The sequence below is a fragment of the Zingiber officinale genome, chromosome 8A (genome assembly GCF_018446385.1).
Source record: "Zingiber officinale cultivar Zhangliang chromosome 8A, Zo_v1.1, whole genome shotgun sequence".
In the NCBI taxonomy this organism is placed as follows: Eukaryota; Viridiplantae; Streptophyta; class Magnoliopsida; order Zingiberales; family Zingiberaceae; genus Zingiber; species Zingiber officinale.
In genome coordinates this window covers 47,419,304-47,432,076 of record NC_056000.1, presented here as the reverse complement: position 1 = coordinate 47,432,076, position 12,773 = coordinate 47,419,304, and positions in this window count along the sequence as shown.

Sequence of the window (12,773 nt, the reverse complement as noted above, 5' to 3'; positions counted from 1 at the left end):
GGAGGACTAACCGTCGAATGAACCACACGAGATTGTCGGATCAAGCATCTACCCACCAAAGTTCGAGGGGGAGTTCGCGAGCTGGAAAAAGAGAATGGAGGTATTTTTCAAAATAGGCTTTGATTTATTTTTAATAATGGAATTTGGTTTTGAAGCACTCAAGGGCAAGGAAAAGTTTCAATGGATGAAGAAGGAACAAGCCAACTTCATGGCAAACGACAAAGCAGAGTTTCATTTGTTGAGCGTTTTACCGTCATAAGAAGTCAACCGGATCAGAGTCTACGAGTCTGTAAAAGAACTCTGGGAGAAATTCCTGGAATTACACGAAGGAACCTTGAAGGCGAAACTTGCGAGATGGGACCTACTTCGCAACCAACTCACCAACCTTAGATTTGAAGAAAATGAGACCATTGCACACCTTCACTCAAGGATTAAGGAGCTCATCACCAGACTTTCGAATCTCAGAGAAAAGGTAAGCAACCGAGATTTGCTAAGGTGCGCTCTTAATGCATTCCCTAGAAATACGAAATAGGCATTATTAGTAGATGCCTACTATATCTCTAAGGATTTAGAATCTATTATCTTAGAAGAATTATTTTCAACTTTTGAAGTCCATGAATCAAGATGTGCAAATACAAAGAAGGAGTCGAAGCACGACATTGCCCTTAAGGCAAAGATGGATGAATAAGATTCAGAGTCCTCTCTCTCGATGATGAAATGGTAATGATGGTAAGACATTTTAAAAAGTTACTTAAATCTAGAAAATCTAATCATCCGCGGGGTAGAAAGAGAAGAACAATCAGATGCAACCACTGCAATGTAGAAGGGCACGTTAAAGACAACTGCCCTAAGTTAAAGATCAACGAGAAGGATAAAGGCAAGAACAAGAAGCTCATCCAAAAGAACAAATACAAGACCCTAAAGGTGACGTGGGATGAAATATCGTCCGAATTAGAGGTCGAAGCCTTTTTCGGACTTGCGTTGATGGCAAGTCATCAAGACGACGAACACGAAGAAAGCTCTTCCAAAATGAGTATCAAGAGTATCGATGAAGGGGGAAGTTCAGGGGGAGCTACGGACAACGAGGTCGACAAGGTAAGTCAGGTACAATCTCCTCCACTTGATAAGTTGTTTAAATGTGTTAAATTATTAACTAAAGACTGTTGCAAGCTTGAAAAAGAAAATAAAGAATTAAAAATAATTTTAGCCAAATCTTGTCCATTAGAAGAATTTGACAAAATAAAATTAGAAAATGATATTTTGCAAAAAGAAATAAAGAGCTTGAAAAATCATGCATGCTCATATAATACAAGTAGTAGAAAATTTAATGGTGTAAATTGGTATTTTTATTACCACAAAGGACAGGTTAGAAAATTTTCTCAGAAATATATACCAAAGAAATTTCTAATTAACCCAGTTGGAAGGAACTTATATTGGATTCCAAAGACTTGTCTAAATTAAAAGTTTAATTAGAGTTAGGGCTTTCAGAGAGTAAATTAAATATTTGATTTCATTATGAGGCTTTGTTTAGAAGTAGTTGATGATCTAATAACCAAGAAGGCCTAGTGCCTTGCCACAGCCTGGAAGCCAATTAACGAAATAAAATATTTAATTGGCTAACTGATAAAGCATTGAATGATGATTAGATAATGCTTTACATAGTTGTCAGCATTTCTCAAATTTTTCTTTAGATTTTTTTTTAGAAGTTCCTTTTGCAAAACTTAAAGTTTCTAAATTATTTACGTTGCAAATTTTTCTAAGTGATATCAATTTTTTTCAAAGGTTTTTTACAATTTTCAAAACACTCGATTAGTTTTTTTTTAAAAAAAACTCTTATTTAAATTGCCATTAGATTTTTTTTATCCCATTTTTTATGTGATCAAAGGAGGGGAAGGGAAGATTAAGTCTAAGGAGAGGTAGTAGTTTAAATCAAATTTTAAATTTCAAGTTAAATTTGAAAATCTTTTTACACTTTATTGCATAATTACAATTTTATTATCTTTACTTGTAATCATAGTTTTATTATCTTACTTGTAATTACAATTTTATTATCTTTACTTTTTGATTAATTTACCCTAACTTAACTTGGGTTGCTTACATCAAAAAAGGGGGAGATTGTTGGAACCCTAAAGTTATTTTTGGTGTGATCAACCAAGTTAGGTTAGGTTCTGTTATATTCTGATCCCTGTGTCTAAGTGTGCAGGAGCTTAGGAGCATAGGAAGTCGAGCGGAAGATGTAGCTAGCGAGAAGGACAGCACGGGAGAGAGTCGACAGGCTCGGTGCGTCTGAGGGACGAGGTGCTGTGGAAGAGTACACCGACGAACGAGAATGACGTGCATGGCGGTCCAAGGGATGAGAAGCCAGGGAGGAAGGCTGCTCGAGGAGAAGACCGAAATTGGGTTCGGGCGAGCCTTATTTCGGTTGGCCGAAATCACCCAGACGATCGGAGCAGTGGAAGAGCTAGAGTGGAGCTATGGAACTACTAGAGGCGCCTTCAACAGGAGTTAAAGGCGTCTCCGCGACCTTCAGGAAGAAGGCACCTTCAACCAGCCATGGAAGGCGCCTTCGACCAGGCAATCTGGCCATTGTAGAAAAGGATAAAGTTTTATATTTTGCCTCACTAGAGGCGCCTTCCAGCCCTATGGAAGGCATCTTCAGCCTGAGGATAAGTTTTTCCAGGGGCTATAAAAAGACCCTTGAACCTAGGAAAGTGATAACAACTTGTGTATTCATTTCCTAGCAATAGTTTGAGCTATTAACGAGTATAAGAGGCTTCTTCACCTTCAGTGAAGGAGACTTTTTAAAAGCTTTCATTTGGCTTGGATTAACAACCACTTAGGTTATAACCAAGTAAATTCTGGTGCCTCTTTCTTTAGTTTCTTATTGTTTAATTTTATTTATTATTGCCACTAACCTCAGTTGAAAGATTGAGAAGATGTTTAGTTTTTCTATTTCAGGCAACTCAACCCTCTCTAGCCGGCCTACCCGGTCCAACATCTTGGTTATGCAAGCTTGCATGCTTGCTTTGTTCTTCACATGTATTTTTTATAGCTAAGTAGATTGCACATGCAATTAAAAGTCATAGTATCATTGATTCGGTTATTTGTCAATGTTGAAATGAGGAAAATTTTGTAAGTAGCTTTGTTCAATATTTGATATGTCAATTTATTTTCTTTGTCCATTTCAACAATCCTAAGTTATAACTTATGATTTTTTTGGTTATACAATCACAATTGAATAATTTGAGTTATGGAGATATCATTGATAGTACTCAATGTAAGCTACTTCATTGGAGTACTGATGGAGTTGTTGCAAAAGGTCAAATTACATCCACAAATCTAAAAGTGAAAGTACATCACATTCCTCTTGCTAGAGCTTGTTGAAAAGTTTGGATTGATATAGTGTTTGTGGACAAGGTGGACCTAATTCAATCAAATGATGAAATGATTTTTCTTGAAGATGCAATAGGAAGCATATTTGCTTGGTTACCTAAGTTCATAGTTTTCTATGATTGAGTTATTGATTTCATACTTTTTAGGAAAATGCTTATGTTATTAAGTGAATTTGTGTTACTAGTTTGGAATGTTTGCTACTAAGTGAATTGTGATGTTGTTAAAGTGCGGTGTTGATGATTATTTATGATATTATAAATGTTTTAATTTTGGTTTTATAATTGAGTATATGTGGTAATATAATTCTTTGTGGTATTTATATGTGATCCTGCCCCGAAGCTGAGTCAACGGCTGTCGGGAAATACCGCTGATGTGGATCTCCATGTGTGGTGGAAACGCCTCGCTCCTGCAATCACAAGTCGTTAGTGCCAAGCCGGGAAGGGGTTTCCGGCGACGGCCCTCCGACGCTTAAGTCACACAACGGCAAGAAGAGAAATGAAAGAAATGAAGAAGTGAGTGGTGGTGCTCAGAGACGTATCTGCGCGTACCTCTGCGGGTGACTACTCCTCTTCTTATATAGAGCTTCGATGGGTTGACTACACACTTCCCGGGTGGACGTGACTTCCTAAGTTTTCCTCAATAGCTAACATCGGGAAAGGATCCCTGACACCTTACCTTAACGGGGCGGACGCATTTATGCCAAGGCGGCGCAATCTTCTTACGTACGATTTCCTATCCATTTGCGCCGTCAGCCGGCGACATCGACTCCCAAAAGGATGTTAAGACATATTTCCCTTCTTAAATGTCAGCCGTTAATCTGCTGTCACTTCCTTGGGTCTATCCGATCGGCTCACTCTTTGGTCTTCGACGGGTATCTCTATTCCGATCGGCATGAGTATCTCTTTCCCCGGCCCACCTTAGATTCGGCCCGCCTTCTTTGAATTCTTTAGGCTGATCGGGTTGCGGGCTCGGCCTCACCGCCACAAACTCCTCCTGCCGCTCGGCCCATGGGGACTTTGGTCTGGCTAGTCTCTTAGCCGACCGCCCTTTGACTTTGACGACCATCCGAACGTTGAACCTCCTCGGCGGTAGGCCCCCCTAGGTCATCACCGGATCACATACCTCCCCCTTAAGTCTAGTCGAAGGAGGCTATAAGTCCGACTGACTGGACTAACTGGTGCGAAAAGACAATCTCTTGCTGGGTCTTTCGATCAACTATGCCTCTCGACCAGCGCTCGGTTATCTGGCCTTGATTTTCCTTTCGACGGGGTGCTCTTGGCTAGCCGATCGGCAGGGACGAACGACTGTCTGAGCTGTATAACTTGCTTAATCGGCTTAGGGAGTTGTTTCCTGGGCGATCTCCACAAAATCTCTCGAAAATCGTATCACGCAATTGTGTCGCATGCTTCCTTAATTACTCTAACAACTGTCCTATCGAGGCACGCCATGCGTCGTCCTCTGCCACCGCACGTTTGACGTGACCCGTTGGGATATGACCTTTGGGCTGTTTAAATTTGAACGGCCAGATCTGCCTCTAGGTGTTCGTGTGGTCTATCGGACGACTAAGCGAGGTCTCTTGGTGTTTATAAGCTTATCGCTACCGCCATCTCTCTTTCTTGCTTTTGTTTCCGGCGACTTCGTTCGTGCTCTTTAGCGATTTTCCCCGTGTTCTCCGGCGAACCCCTCGTGATCTTCAGCAAATCCTTCTGCTCCCTGTCATTCCTATTCCGGGTGAGTCCATTGTCTTCTTTTATAACCCCTTACTGCTCGGTCCTTTGTGATTTTCCGGTGGGCTCCTGTTCTTGCTTCTGCCTTCTTTTTCTTTTTGCATTTCCTCCCAACTCTTCTCGTTCTCTCCCTTTTATCATGGCTAGTACATCGCAGCCTTCCTCTTCTTCGGGTCCTTGGTATGAGACTATGGAGTCGCGGTTCGATGAGGATGATGCCCGAACCCTAGCCAATACCTTTGAACTCCCTCCTGGCTATGAGATACATGTCCCACTAGCCACTGATCGTCCTTCCACTCCGCCGACCGGCTGTGTCTGCTTCTTCCGAGACCAATTTACTGCCGGTCTGCGACTTCCTCTTCATCCCTTCATCCTTGATGTTTGTAGATACTTCGGTCTATCCCTTTCTCAGCTAGTCCCCAACTCCTTTCGCCTCCTATGCGGGGTAATTATCTTATTCCGCCTACATCGCATTCCTCTAACCCCTTCGATCTTCCACTTTTTTTATTACCCCAAGCTATCCGATCAGCCAGGTACTTTCTGTTGGAGCAATCTAGTGACCCTAGGTTTTGATGTTTGGCCAAAGGTTTAAGTTAGGTTTATTGTTGTATTTGATATGCATTGTGAGTGTGCAGGATACAGATACAACAAGGAAGTCCAAGTGTGATCTTGGCAAAGGAGGAAAGTCCAAGGATGAGTCTTGGCGGTGTAAGTCCAAGCATGTAGTCTTGGCAACGTAAGTCCAAGTGTAACTTGGCAATGGATGAAGTCCCGGAGGCGTGACCTCTTGGCAAAGGAAGACCCGACAACAATGACAAGGCCGATGGAAGCTCCAGAAGACAAGACGTGAAGGATGGGGAGGCATCCGAGGGACGCAAGGATGATGGAGGAGGCTAGAAGGCTAGGTCTAGGTTGGTCGGGCAGGGATGAGTGCTGAGAGATTGTACTCGGAGTAAAATACTAGAATTAGGGTTTACTGTAGCAGTACTGTAGCAGTCGACTGTATGTTTTAGCAGTCGACTGGGGTAGTCGACTGGCAGCTAACAGAATGTGTGAAATCGAGTCGTTGGGGTGTAACAGTCGAATTTCCACAGAGGGCAGTCGACTGCATGTTTTAGCAGTCGACTGGTAGGCGGGGTTTTCAACCCGCAGGCTATAAAACCAAAGCTTGGGAGCTTGGTTTGATTTGACGAAATTAGACTTGGTTAAGGTCTAATTAGTAGTCTACAAGTGCTCAAGAGTTTTCCTTGTGTCCAAGAGGTCTTGGTGAGTTTGTGGTGAGGTTTCTCCACCCACAAGGAGTTTGAGCTAGTCGGAGGTCTTCCGGGGAGTAATCCACCGACGGATATGGATCGTCCACCTTACGGACACGCCGTGGAGTAGGAGCTTTATCTCCGAACCACGTAAATGATCGTGTAGCTTGGTTTGCATTCTTTCTTGTCTTGTATTTTGTTTAGCTTGTTTATTTTTGTATTATTCCGCTGCGCAAGCTAACAACGTAGGAAGCGAACGATTTGGGTGAGCCGCTATTCACCCCCCTCTAGCGGGCACATCGGTCCTAACAATTGGTATCAGAGTGAGGGCGCTCTTCTACGGACTAACCGCCAAGAGAGTAAGAAGCTAGAGGAAGAAGAAGATGGAGTCCGAAGGACCGCTCGGATGGGATATCCGAATTCCACCTCCGTACGACAAAGAAGACTTCAATTATTGGAGGAAGCGGTTGGAGACATGGTTCCAAATGGATTGGAACCAATGAGTTGTCTTGAGTGACCCATTTGAAGCTCCTACGGACAAGAAGGATAAACGCCTCTGACCTCGGCATTGGACCGAAGAGCAACGGGAACAAGCGGAGGCCGATAAGAAGTGATCCTGTCCGAATGCTGAACCAACGGACGCTGGGCACGTGGCGCTCCCCGGCTGCTAGTGTGGATCTTCGACTGGTTGCACGAAGCTCCGGCGAACCTGCACAGAAGTCAGGCCGGGAAGGGGTTCCCGGCGGCGACCCTCCGACGCTCAAGTCAGGCAAGCAAGCAGTGGCAAGTGGCTCTCGAAAATATCAGAATGCGTACCTCCGGCGAAGGATGGGGGCCTTTATATAGGGCAGCGGAGAAGCAAGTGCACACACACCGAGGTGCACACGTGTCCGTAGCCCATACCCCAGTAAGGGCTTGTCAGTGAGCTTACCTGACCCATACTGCTACAGTCCCAGCATGTCCTCGATGGGACAGCGGAACCCCCTGTCGCGTGATTTGGAGTATAACCATATCACGAAGCATGCCAGCTGTCAGAAGATGTCCCTTGTGTTAGGACCTTCGGATAGCGGCTAGAGAGGGGGGGTGTGAATAGCCGACCTCAAATTTGAGTTTCTTTCTACAAATCAAGTTAGCGCAACGGAAAAATAACAACAGAAACATAAATGGAGAAATCAAACCTCAAGCACAGCGATGTAACGAGGTTCGGAGATGATACTCCTACTCCTCAGCGTGTCCGTAAGGTGGACGAAGCCTATCAATCCGTCGGTGGATGAGACCCCGGATAACCGGCTAATATGAACTCCTTCTGGGTGGAGAAACCTCGCCACAATCACTTGCAACAGCAAGATAGGAGTACAAGAAGGAAAGCAAGAAACAAAAAGCAATACGAATGTAAAAACACTTTGCCTTCTCGTCGATGGGAGTCCGTTGATGAAGTAACAACTTCACGGATGCCCAACAGCAGCTGAACCAGCCGAAGGAAGCTCACTCGAAGCTTCAAGAAGTATGAGCTCAGCAAAGCTCAGTAAGAGCAGAAGGAACCAGGAAGAAGCAGCAATATCACTGTAGAAGCCCTCGACCTCTTTATAACCTGCACCTGCTCACCTGGTGACAGAATTCTGCGAAGAAGACGGAGATAGCCGTTGTGACTCAACGGCTATGCCTGGACCGATCACCTGATCGGTCCAGGAGATCCCTGATCGGTCCACAGACCGATCAGGCTAAGCCTGGACCGATCAGACCATATCCCGATCGGTCCAGGAGGGATCGATCGGTCCTGGACCGATCGCCCTTCTCTCCTTTTCCTCAGTATGCTTCGATCGGTCTCCACCGATCGATAACTCTGATACCACGATCGATGCGCACCGATCAGGATTATCGTGGATCGGTCACCAAACCGATCCGGTTTAAACTCGGCCCTAAACCCTACGGTCCGAGCGAGCTACGAGCCCCTCTCGGACCTGAGTCCGGAAAACGAGCTACCGAGCCCTCTCCGACTTCGTCCGGTCCAGAGAACGAGCTACCGAGCCCTCTCTGACCTAGTCCGGAGAACGAGCTACCGAGCCCTCTCCGACTTCGTCCGGTCCAGAGAACGAGCTACCGAGCCCTCTCTGACCTAGTCCGGAGAACGAGCTACCGAGCCCTCTCCGACTTCGTATGCCAAGCTTCCATACTTGGACTTTTCCCGTGCCAAGTCTCCATACTTGGACTTTTCCGTGCCAAGTCTCCATACTTGGACTTTTCCCGTGCCAAGCTCCCTGCTTGGACTTTTCCGTGCCAAGTCTCCATACTTGGACTTTTCCCGTGCCAAGCTCCCTGCTTGGACTTTTCCACGCCAAGTCTCCATACTTGGACTTTTCCCGTGCCAAGCTCCCTGCTTGGACTTTTCCGTGCCAAGTCTCCATACTTGGACTTTTCCCGTGCCAAGTCTCCATACTTGGACTTTTCACCAGATGTCTGGTCAACCTTGACCTATCTGGATTTCCCTTGCCTGGCTTCACTCACCAGGACTTTCCAACTGCCTGGCTTCACTCACCAGGACTTTCCCTTGCCTGGCTTCACTCACCAGGACTTTCACCTGGCTTCACTCACCAGGATTTCCCGAATCAGGTCGACTCACCTCGGGTCAACCAGGTCAACCTTGACCAAAGATTGCACCCACAATCTCCCAAGTTTGTATTCTGTCAAACATCAGAATACAACTTTTCTATTCTCGTCAAACATCAGAATAGAACTTTTCTATTCTCGTCAAACATCAGAATAGAACTTTTATATTCTCGTCAAACATCAAAATACAACTCGAGTCAGGTCAACTCGAGTCAGGTCAACCAGGTCAACCTTGACCTAAGGTTGCACCAACACCTTGTCTGTTTCCCCGAACTCCTGCTGGGCACCCGACCGGCCCATGTCCGCCTTCCGTCCGACCGGTCAAATATGATGGTCCACTTGGGAAGTTTTTGGTAATGTGTTTTGTGGCGACCGTTAGCAGTATGTTTCATGCCTTCGGCCGAGCGTGTCATCCGCTCGGCCTACGATCTTGTTCAATGTGTGCCGGAACCCCGGCTTCCATAGGGGTGCCTTTTGCCATCGGCTAAACACCGGGCGGCCGCCCGGTCGGTTAGACCCCTTTCTCCGGTCGGCCTGGTTGGTCCGACCCTCTTCGATGAACCGCTTGGCTCTTTGACTTCCACGTGGCATTGACCTGGTCCCCTGTTCTTACCGCCGGATCACTTGCCTCCCCTTCAAGTCTAGTCGAAGGAGGCGATTAGTCCGACTGACTGGACTACGAGTCTGGCTGGGCGGCTCCGTCGTGCTAATATCCCCTAGTGGCCGATCGGCCTGTCGCAGAGATGGCCTTGATTCAATGGCATTCGCTGGATCCCCTCGTGTTCTGTGCCAATCTTCGACATTAAAGCGGAGCATGCGTTCATTAAATGCTTCGAATGGTCGAATGCCACGTGGCGTAATGCCATCATCGTACGGCGGCGGTGGCATGGTGCTTTGATGTGATCGAAGCGATTCGAAATGGACGGCCCGATGCACGCCTTGATTCCTGTGACCTGGATCCGACGGTGGAGGCCGCCCGGCCTCCACCCTATAAATTCTTCATTTCTTCTCCTTCTCTTATCTGCCTTTGCGATTTCAACCCTTGCCCCCAGCGTTTTAGAGCTCCGACGGTTGCGTTCTCCTGCTTCCGGCGATCTCCGGTGTCTCCCTTCGATCTTCCTTCTTTTTCGTAAGGTTCTCCTCCTGCCTTTCTTGTTTCCGGTGCTTTCTTTACATTTCTTTCTCCCGTTTTTGCTCCCGGATACTGTTCCGGCGATCTCTTCTTGTTTCTGTCCTCTTTCCTGGCCCCCTTCGCTCGGCTAATGGCTAGTTCTTCACACCTTGAAGACCAGCCCCTCGGCCCATGGTACACCACCATGCAGTCCCGATTCGACCAGCGTGATGTTGATATCCTGACAGACAATTTTGAAATCCCCGAAGATTTTGAACTTCTTTTGGCCGGTCCTTCCGCTCGGCCGCACAGGCCGCCGCGCGGAGCCTTCTGTGTCTTCCACGACCAATTTACCGTCGGTCTGCGGTTCCCTGTACATCCTTTCATCCTAGATGTTTGTAATTATTTCGGTGTGCTGCTCGGCAGTCTAGTACCCAACACCTTTCGTCTCCTTTGCGGTGTTGTTGTTTTGTTCAAGATTCACAACATCCCCCTCCGACCGGAGGTCTTCTTTTATTTCTACTACCCTAAACAAGCCGAGCCGGGCACCTTCATGTTCCAAGCTCGACCCGGCTTAGTCTTCTTCAACAAGCTACCTACTTCCAATAAACATTGGAAGGATTATTTTTTCTACATCCGCATGCCCGATCGGGCCAACTTCCCGACCCAGTGGCAGGTCAGCCTACCCCCCACTCCCGAGTTGAAGAAGTTCAAGACCCGACCGGACTATCTCCACGCTGCAAATATACTAGCCGGTCTGCGACTTGACATCAACAAGCTTCTTCACGAAGGAGTGATGTACATCTTCGGCCTGAGTCCCATACGGACTCCTCTTCCGACCGGCTTTGGTAAGAACTTTGCTTGGGCATTTGCTTTAATTGCTAACTGATTTCTTTTCTTTCCCTTGTAGTGGATATCGTCATGGATTCGGTGATGACCGGCGTTTTGAAGAGAAAGGCAGCAGCTCTGGAAGCCGCGGCGGCCAGAGAAATGGAAGCGTTGGGTATCCAGCCGGTCGGATCCCACAAAGGAGAGAGCGGGACTCAAGCTGAGTCGGCCGCTCCAGCTTCTCAGCAAAACGTGGCCAGCGGAGCCACCCCTCCTGGAGAACCAACTGCCCCCGAGGAAGGTTCCGCTCGGGAGGAGGAGCAGCCTCTACAAAAGAGGCGCCGAGTGGAGACTCCCCTGCGGTCGGCAACCTCCGCGGTCCAACCATCCGAGCGGGTCACTGCGACTGCTCGGGGCAAGGCGCCAGAGACCGAAACCATTTCGTCCGACCGGACGCCTTCTGACTAGGACGAGCCAGCTGCTCCAGTTGAGGCTACTCCAATCGGCACCCTTCCGCCCGCTCGCCACTCAGTCCAGCGCTCGACCATTCATTCCCAGTTTTCTGCGCCGGCTTCTGATCCCCTTCCGACCGCCGGTCGGACGACCCCCGGTCATGGCCGCACGATTCGGGTCACTCTTCATCTCCCGACTGAAGAGCTGCTTCCAGAGGCCGACCGCCCAACCGCGCCCGAGCACACCATCACCTTGAAAGGGCTCCTAGCTGAGATGTGGGCCGATGCTCGGGCACGCACTGCGCTGATCCCCCTCCGAAACTTGGCCAATAGCCACATACGGGAGGCCACGGGGGTAAGTTCGCTCTATTCGAAGTTTTGTATGCATTATTTCCGATCGGCCGATAACAACTCTAATTTTCTTTTGCCAGAGATGGGTGGAGGAGATTGCAGTCTCCAACCGCCTAGCCTTGGTGGATGAAGAGCTGCGACAACTGAAGACAGCAGTTGGTCCGTCCGGCCCTCAGGGCCCTTCATATTCTGAGCTGCAAAAGGAGCTGAAGAAAACTCAAAATCTGCTGGCGGCCGAGCAGAAGAAGACAACCGATCAGGCCCACGCCTTGGCCGAGTCCGAGCGACAAGTCAAGTCACTCGACACAAAAATAACCTTGGCCACCACTCGAAAAAATACAGCTATCTCCGATCTGGAGAAAAAGAACGTGGAGGCTCGGGGCCTGGAGCTGAAGATAAAGGAGTTGACAGAGCAGCTCGACAGGGAGAAGGCGGGCCGCTCGGCCGACGCGGAAAAGCTTCAGAATCTGAACGAGGCCCTCACTGGCTCCCAGGTGGCTTTCAAAGAATATCAAGATACCGAGCCGAGTCGAGTCGCTGCCTTGAGACAGGGCTACATCCGCTCGCCCGAATTCTCGGAGAAAATTTATGAGCGGATGTACACAGCCTTCGACTTGGCTATGACCGCTACCATGACATATCTGAAGTCCAAGGGCCTTCTTCCAGAGTCCACTAATATTCCGGCCGGTGATCAGGTGGTGCTTCTGGATAACATCCCCAAGACCCTCTACGATTATATCGAGTAACTTTTGTAATTCGGCCACTCGGCTAGATATGATCCCTTTTGTACTTAGGCCGCCCGGCCTAAAGTTTTAATTTTAATGCAATGCTTTCCTTGTATTTGCTGTCTTTTTCTTAACCAAAATGTGTGCTTATCCGCTCGCCCATTATTACTTCTCGTGCTCCCCAAAAGGGATTTTAACAAAGTAATCGTCGTGATCTCCCCGCTCGGCGAAATATACCGTGTTCCTTGATGATAGAGCTCGTTTACCAAATGTCAAGTACTTTTGGATACTGGGCCAAGTAATCGACGTTTATAGACGCCGGCTCG